The following is a 9,331-nucleotide window of genomic DNA, read 5'->3' on the forward strand; positions in this document are numbered from 1 at the left end:
ACCAGATCCACTTCCTCTGAGGTTTAAAACCAGATCCACTTCCTCTGAGGTTTAAAACCAGATCTACTTCCTCTGAGGATTAAAACCAGATCAACTTCCCCTGAGGTTTAAAATCAAACTACTTCCTCTGAGGATTAAAACCAGATCAACTTCCCCTGAGGTTTAAAACCAGATCCACTTCCTTTGAGGATTAAAACCAGATTAACTTCCTCTGAGGTTTAAAACCAGATTAACTTCCTCTGAGGTTTAACATCAAACTACTTCCCCTGAGGATTAAAATCAAACTACTTCCTCTGAGGATTAAAACCAGATCAACTTCCTCTGAGGTTTAAAACCAGATCCACTTCCTTTGAGGATTAAAACCAGATTAACTTCCTCTGAGGTTTAAAACCAGATTAACTTCCTCTGAGGTTTAACATCAAACTACTTCCTCTGAGGTTTAAAACCAGATCAACTTCCCCTGGGGTTTAAAACCAGATCCACTTCCTCTGAGGTTTAAAACCAGATTAACTTCCTCTGAGGTTTAAAACCAGATTAACTTCCTCTGAGGTTTAAAACCAGATCCACTTCCTCTGAGGTTTAAAACCAGATCAACTTCCTCTGAGGTTTAAAACCAGATCAACTTCCCCTGGGGTTTAAAACCAGATCCACTTCCTCTGAGGTTTAAAACCAGATCAACTTCCTCTGAGGTTTAAAACCAGATCCACTTCCTCTGAGGTTTAAAACCAGATCAACTTCCTCTGAGGTTTAAAACCAGATCAACTTCCCCTGGGGTTTAAAACCAGATCCACTTCCTCTGAGGTTTAAAACCAGATCAACTTCCTCTGAGGTTTAAAACCAGATCAACTTCCTCTGAGGTTTTAAAACCAGATCAACTTCCCCTGGGGTTTAAAACCAGATCCACTTCCTCTGAGGTTTAAAACCAGATCAACTTCCTCTGAGGTTTAAAACCAGATCAACTTCCCCTGAGGTTTAAAACCAGATCCACTTCCTTTGAGGATTAAAACCAGATTAACTTCCTCTGAGGTTTAAAACCAGATCTACTTCCTCTGAGGTTTAACATCAGATCCACACTCATCTTAATCTGAGTTATAGACATACAATTCGTAATTTCAACAATTAACATGCAACAAAATGTAACATTAAAATAGAACAAACTGCATAAATACATTTAAATGTCCTCAGATGTCAACTGAAGGAAACTGAAACTCTCCACATGCAAACAGCAGGTTCCTGCAGATGAACCATTTAAATATCTATATAGTTTAAAAGTAGTTTAAAACACAAACTGCAGGAGTTTGAGGACATAAATGACTGAACTGTAAGTCCATTAATATCAATATATCAACATCTGAAGTCAATGTCCAACTGGCTCCATAAAGAATGTGACTTAAAATATATATTTTATCAATAAAAAGGTGACAGTTAAACTAAGAATTAAACTTTTTCATAGCTTCATAATACTGAAAGATGTTAAGTCCTAAATCAACTTAACAGCTTTGTATTTTATCACTTAAAACATATAAATCCACTATATGGTTCAGTATTTATATGGAATAGAAGGAGAACAATGAAAACAAGTTAAAAGCAGGTTGAAGATCAAATATAGAGCAGAAATAAAACAGGTTTAGGATAAGAAAACAGAAATGTGTCTGAAGGAGAGATTTAAAAAGAGGAGCAGAAGGAGGAACATGTGGATTTAAAAGAGGATAAGAAGGAGGAAGATGTGGATTTAAAAGAGGATAAGAAGGAGGAAGATGTGGATTTAAAGGAGGAGCAGAAGGAGGAATATGTGGATTTAAAGGAGGAGCAGAAGGAGGAATATGTGGATTTAAAAGAGGATAAGAAGGAGGAATATGTGGATTTAAAAGAGGATAAGAAGGAGGAATATGTGGATTTAAAAGAGGATAAGAAGGAGGAACATGTGGATTTAAAAGAGGATAAGAAGGAGGAATATGTGGATTTAAAAAGAGGATAAGAAGGAGGAATATGTGTATTTAAAAGAGGATAAGAAGGAGGAACATGTGGATTTAAAAGAGATGAGAAGGAGGAAGATGTGGATTTAAAGAAGATAAGAAGGAGGACATGTGGATTTAAAAGAGGATAAGAAGGAGGAATATGTGGATTTAAAAGAGGATAAGAAGGAGGAATATGTGGATTTAAAAGAGGATGAGAAGGAGGAACATGTGGATTTAAAAGAGGATGAGAAGGAGGAAGATGTGGATTTAAAACAGGAGCAGCTGACAGATTTGAGTTTGACTGATTTGATAAAGTGAGGAAGTTTGTTTCCTCTCTGCAGGTTCACAGGATTTCATCACACTGCTGCTGCTGCTGCTGCTTTTACACACTTGTACATAACTTCCATGATTAGCTCTCTACATGTGTAAAGGCCCTTTGGGAACTATGTCAGGATGCTGATACGTCCCTTCTGCTCCACTAATAGAGGGCATTGAAACATAACACCGGACAAAGCCGGGGCCCATTTCTGACCGTAAAAAAGGTTTATTCAAGCAAATAATGGGATCCGAGGCAGCGCGGCTTGTGCAGAGAATAAGAGGCCGGTAAACTTCCCCACATGGAGCCGCTCTCCAGGGCTGTTAAGCTTTTAATTGGAAAATAGCAGAGGAAATTTCAAGGTGACTAGAGAGGCTCTGCAGTTTGTGCCGGCCGAGTAGATTTGTGAGAGTGGGAGGCAGCGGCTGAACGCGTAATAAATTTATTCATGTTGTTCGTTGATAAAGAGTCAAACACAAACCGGAATAAAAGTTTATACTGCGGCTGCAGGGTAAACGGCACGAGGCCTGATGGTTTGATTCTGACACCAGCTAAATGTCCTCAGCTCACATCTGCATCTCACAACACCAGCACTTAATATGTTCTTCATCAGATACAGGGATTCTGTGATTAGAAGAACAATTCACCTGCATCACGTTTTAACCTGAGATAAAAAAGAATAAGATTCTAGATAATAAAACGTGATAAAATGTATAAAACATCTTAAATTCTTATTTATTGTGGCACTTTAAAATTAAGCATTATTAACATGAATGTCCCTCATCCTGAGCTAACATTTGCCTCTTTGCACTCTGAGCATATAAATAAAAGAAGACATCATTATATTTCTCATTATTTGTTCATAAAATGTAACCTGTGGTGACACTGACTGAAAAGTGAGTTTGTTTTTCAACTCATCATCTGGGGACCATGAGTAGCTGCAGTTTTTTAATGTATATTTTTCACATAATAATTAGTGGAAACGCAGAAAACAGAAAAACAGCTGAAGTGGAAAAGCTCAAGATTCGATTTGCAAATTAAACTTTACTTATATAATAACTAGAAGAATAAAGTTTAAAGTCCACTGAAGAGATTAAAACATAAAATGTGTGAATGAGCCGACTACAGGCTACAAATAGTCTCCAGAGATTATTTTCCTTTCAAATTGATAAAACTGCAGTAATATAATAATAATAACAATAATAATATTCCACTTTCTTCCTCTGCAGTGGTTTTAATGACACCAGACAGGATGAGTTAGTCACTATATTTCTGTAAACTTGATGATTTGAACTGAACTTGACTAATGTTCATCACAGTTCATCCCATAGTTTACTTGAGATGTTCACAGAAGTTAATCTCCTGGTGGTTGCAAATGGAAAAAGGTCAAGTTATTATCAAATCAGATTCATCCTCTGGGACCATGAATATTAGTGCAAAGCTTCGTGAATCTGAGATTTTAGTTTGAAGGACACAGTCACTTCTTCAGTGAACCTTGGCTCTCTGGGATGTTTCCAGAGGGAACTCCTGCAGCAGGCCTGCGTCCAGGGGGAGGAGCTGACCTCTGCTGCGCCGGGTTATTATTATCTGCCGCTGATTGGGGGCGTGGCCGCCACACACAAGCGCTGTCACAGAAACGCTGATTTAGGTCTCCCCGGGGAGGCGGGGCCCCGAGCTCCTCCAGAGGAATTATCCAGACGTGTGGATCAGTGCGACGTTTGTAGAAACACAACATCGCTCAGACGTCCGCCGTCACGCACCAGGGCCCAGAGGTCTGTGCTGGCTGCTGGGCTACTGGTCATTTACCTTATGGGGTCATTGTGTGTCCCTCTGTGGTTAGTTTGTATATGTGGTCATTGTGTGTTCCTTTTTGGCAACTTTGTGTCTATAATTGTGTTTGTATAAAATGAAACCTTTAAGTAAATAAGCTTTTGTTCTTTAACTGATTTAACCGACTCTGGTTTTATCCACATGAAAGTTTTTGTTTCCTCTTCTGCATCCAAACATATTATGATCAATAATAAAACGATTTAGTGCGACTGTCCAAGTCGTAGACTGTAAATAAAGATGGACGACATGACAGCTCACGGAAAAGTAAAGCCAAAACATCTCGGTTGCCTCCTAGTGGCCGGCTGCAGTATTGTCATAAATCCGCCTCCTCCATGTTAGCAGATTGGACTTAGACCAAACCAAAAAAATCAAAGTAGAGGTTAAATAAATGTTTCTCGAAGATGGTTTCTGTCATTTTAGAAAATTCATGTTAGTTATTTGAGCAGATAAAAACGTGGAGTAATATCATGATTGGCAGCTGAGACCGACCTGTGATTGGTCGAGAGCGCGTATTGGCGTCGCCTCAATACCCAATCGCTACTCTGCAGATCCTGGCTCCACATGACGTCAAAATGACAAGATGGCAGCGCCCGATAGAGGAAGTGGAGACGAGTCATCCATCTTTTTATACAGTCTATGATCTGAGAGTATAATGCGGACGCTTCTTTGAAAAAGTCCAATGCAATTTATTTTTTATTAATTTCAATTTCCATTTCTCAACTTGTAAATATAATCTGAACTCATATTCTCGGGGGAACTTGTGGGGCGGAGCTCCCGGATCCCACCGAGCCGGTGTAAAGACGAACCATGGGTAACATCCTCAGATTAGCTGTGGATGCACTTGGTTTAGTCTCGTCTATTTCAGCCGGTTTATTGGTGCTTGGCTCTCGGGGCTGGACGTTTACGACCAGAGCTCCGAGCCCGTCCTTCAAACTGTTCTGTCATCGCACAACACCGGGCTGCAGACACACACGGGGACAGACTATCAACTGAAGACACACACGGGGACAGACTATCAACTGAAGACACACACAGGGACAGACTATCAACTGCAACTACACACACAGGGACAGACTATCAACTGAAGACACACACAGGGACAGACTATCAACTGAAGACACACACAGGGACAGACTATCAGCTGAAGACACACACAGGGACAGACTATCAGCTGAAGACACACACAGGGACAGACTATCAACTGCAAACACACACAGGGACAGACTATCAACTGCAAACACACACAGGGACAGACTATCAACTACAGACACAGAGACAGACTATCAACTGAAGACACACACAGGGACAGACTTTCAACTGCAAACAAACACAGGGACAGACTATCAACTGCAACTACACACACAGGGACAGACTATCAACTGCAACTACACACACAGAGACAGACTATCAACTGCAAACACAGAGACAGACTATCAACTGCAACTACACACACAGAGACAGACTATCAACTGCAAACACAGAGACAGACTATCAACTGCAACTACACACACAGAGACAGACTATCAACTGCAACTACACACACAGAGACAGACTATCAACTGCAAACACACTTTATAACACTATATAACTTCTTAAATTCATTTAATTACCACCAGTTACCAATTGAAATATTTTTGGGGGGTTGGTAAACATTTATTTTTTCTTGTAGTTGTCTTCTTTATAAAGCTAAAAATAAATAAAGATCTTTTAAATGCTGAACAACCAAAAAACTAACAAATTAGTCTCAATAACAAAATATCAGATGATCTTGAGTCTCGGTGCAGGAAGTTGGTTCCATTACTATGGAGGAGAAAATAATTTTAAAGAATGAAATAATTAGATTCTGTTTGTTAATTGTTCTGTTCATACATGTAAATATTTAATGGTTAAGCCTCAATAATACATAATAAGGAATCCACCTCTTCAAAACTCCCTCTGCCTTTAAGCTGGAGCCGTTTGTCCTCGTCTCTGTTTTGAACGCACGCCGTCGCAGTGAGCTACTCCTTCAAAGTTTGCACTTCTAGTCTTAAGTTTCCACCTCTGAGCTCCCGGCGTCCTCCTCCAGACTTTCTGTCTGTATCGAGCCGCCATCACTCCAGCGGGAGGTGTCACGGAGGGATCCGAGCAGATTTTATCTATTATGGGAGGGCGTGATTCATAGAGGCAGAGGCAGCTCAAGGAAAACCAATCCTGTGACACTTTCTCCCCTGCGCGGTGGGGCAGCAGCTACAGAAGGACAAGGCAGCGGCGGCGGGTCGCCCCTGACAACCGTGATAAAATGGCCTTCCTTAACTAAACTCGTAAAGCACGGGGCAATAAAACTCAATCTTCTGTAAAATCCAATTAAGTCATTATCTGACTGATTGTATCTTTAATTGAAAACAGAAGTGACAGTAAATTTCTGTGATATATCAGGATCAATCGATACTGCTGCACAATCTGGTCTCAAGAGGTGATTTATAATGTCAAAGCCTTATAGGTAACTCCACATTCTTCTCTCTAAAACCACTGGTGGATGAAATTAAGAGTAAGTGCGTTTCATAAAAAAACAAGATGGTCACGTTATTGATTACAACAGATGGGGCAGAATCCAATGAATGTTCCCACGGCGCAGCAGAAAGAAAATACAAGTAATTTTCTTACTCTGTTTTTATATTGTTGTTCCCGGCATCACATTTACACTCCATCACTTAGAGCGACTTTATTCCCCTAAAACTTGTAGCGACATAAACTCACAGGCTCCAAATTACTTTTGTTGCTGTCTCATTCAAACACAAACACTTTCGAAGCCTGCAACTGGGAACGAGTCTCCATAAAACACTAAAACACATAAACACTATTCATTACACAGCTTCACAGTGGCAGAAAAAGTTGTCGAGTTGTTTTTTTTAATAAACATTTTAAACACCACAACTCAAAAGTGGCCAAGACGAGATTACTTTCACCTTCTGAGTTTGTTTTCGGGTTATTGCTGTTTACATTGAAAACAAGTCTGTGTCTCCCTTTACTGAAGTCACTTTCAGACACGAGAATATACGAACATTTGGGTCCAGGCATTTTTTTTACATATGAAGAAGCAGCAGGAGATTGTCCAGGAAATATCGTATTTCTGTTTACGGCACATTGACACCGACTTCGTCCCTCAAATCTCATCGTGTTTCTAAGTCGACAACTTCATCTTTCACAATGATTTCACGAAAATATCCAGACTTCAGTGAAGATCTGAAAGCAGCAAAAGACATCTATCGACTAATACAACCTTTCCCGTCCACTAACATGGAGGAGGCAGGGTGTATGACTGCAGCTAGCCACCAGGGGGGGGGGCGATCAAAATGATTTAGCTTCAGGTTCTGGAGCTGTCATGTCGTCCATCCAGTCTGTGTCTGCAACTAGTAATTATTTTTGTTATGAACTCATCAGTCTTCAAATTTCCAAAACCAAATTGACCGAAACCCCAAAATATTTAATTTCCTCTTATTTAAGACAATGACAAATTATCAGATTCTTACATTTGAGAAGCTGAAAACAACAAGTACTTGATAGATAAACTTATAATTATAAGGATTGAATGAGTTGTGTTGTATAAACCGTGTTAATAACTGAACTCTTTGGACCGAAGGGGTTAAATATACAATAGAGATGCAAATTGTCTGGAATAGATGAAGAGGCCGGATCAGCGTCATAAATAAGCAGCCGCTGCTCATCACACGCCAACACGACGCAGGGGAACATGATTCATGTGGAACCCGCCTGTTAGACTGTCTTCCTCCCTGCGAAGCCGCGAGTCGCACTCGTCCTACAGGACAGTCTCTGACGGAGGATCTGTCCCCGAGGTTCTCTGAGCTTTGATTCAGATTCAGAGAAATGTTATCATCTGGATGAGAAACACTCGAACAGACGTGATAAGAACTACGGAAAGAGACGGAAATCACCTCAATGCGTATTTAATGTGTATTTTGACTTTTTAGTTTGGTCCATGTCCCGTCTGCTAACATGGAAGAGGGGGGGGTTTTATGACCTATACTGCAGCCGGCCACCAGGGGGCGATATATATGCGTTGGCTTCACTTTTGGAGATCAACTCATGGCGTCCATCTTTATTTACAGACTATGAATCCAACCAACACAGATATTTTGTTTACGATGAAATAAAACAGAGAAAAGCAGCAAATACTCACAATTAAAAAAATGACTAAAACAATTGATTGATTATCAAAATAGTCAATTTATTTATTTATTTGTCAATCAACTGATTGTTGCAACTCATACAACATGTGTCCACTTTTAACATTTAACTTACAAAGCACCAAATCAGTGGTAACCGAGAACGACTGGAGCACAGCTGAAGGATTATTAATACACAAGTTACTGTATTGTCAAAATTCATTTCTCAAAAACATCCGTCTCAGCAAACACCACGTTCGTCGTCTGATTGTCAAAAACAGTCCAATAATATCTGACTTATGAAACAAATCATTAACTAATGGAAACACTTTGGAAACTACAGTTAATGGAAACTACGAAAGAATTTTAATATTGCATCACTTTCTATATTGAATGATAAAAATCACTTAAGAACTTTAACAGGACAGAAAAACCAGTAAACGACCAGTCAGACGTATTTACTCTACATTCAGTCAACTTTTATAATTTGTCGTAACAAAGTATTCGTCCAAACGGCCTGATTCTGAAGAGATGGCTGTTCTTTGTGAACAATTACAAATATCTCAACATCACCCACATGTACGTGAGTGGTGAGGTCAAAGCATCGGTCCGGTAAGTGCAGTACGGACGTGTTTCTATCGGCTCCGAGCGGCAGCGATGGAACAACCTGGTGAACTTGCTAATTTGGCGACACAGTGAGTTGAGAGAGAGCTTCAGCTTTTAGTTTGTGACACTGAACATGATGCAACATGGGAAAAAAAACAGTCACTCTCCGCTACAGGTGATGGGAATCAATCGCATTTTTATAGCAGGTTTACCCACTTTTAAAAAACCTGAGTATTGCCACTAATTTAGGTGTAAACGTGATATTAGTCAGCCAGGAGAGTTTTGGGAGTTCCCTCATTTGCTGTTGCCTTTTCAAAATAAAATTGGTGGCACAGTCTCCTTATTTCTTCAGAAAAGCACCCAACCACAAGTTTAGTGTTTGTTTGTGTTTTTACAAACCTTAGCTACTTTTCATTGTCAGTTCTGCCCTGTAAGCGAGGCTGTGACTTCTCTCACAC

The sequence above is a fragment of the Hippoglossus hippoglossus genome, chromosome 9 (assembly GCF_009819705.1).
Source record: "Hippoglossus hippoglossus isolate fHipHip1 chromosome 9, fHipHip1.pri, whole genome shotgun sequence".
NCBI lineage: Eukaryota > Metazoa > Chordata > Actinopteri > Pleuronectiformes > Pleuronectidae > Hippoglossus > Hippoglossus hippoglossus.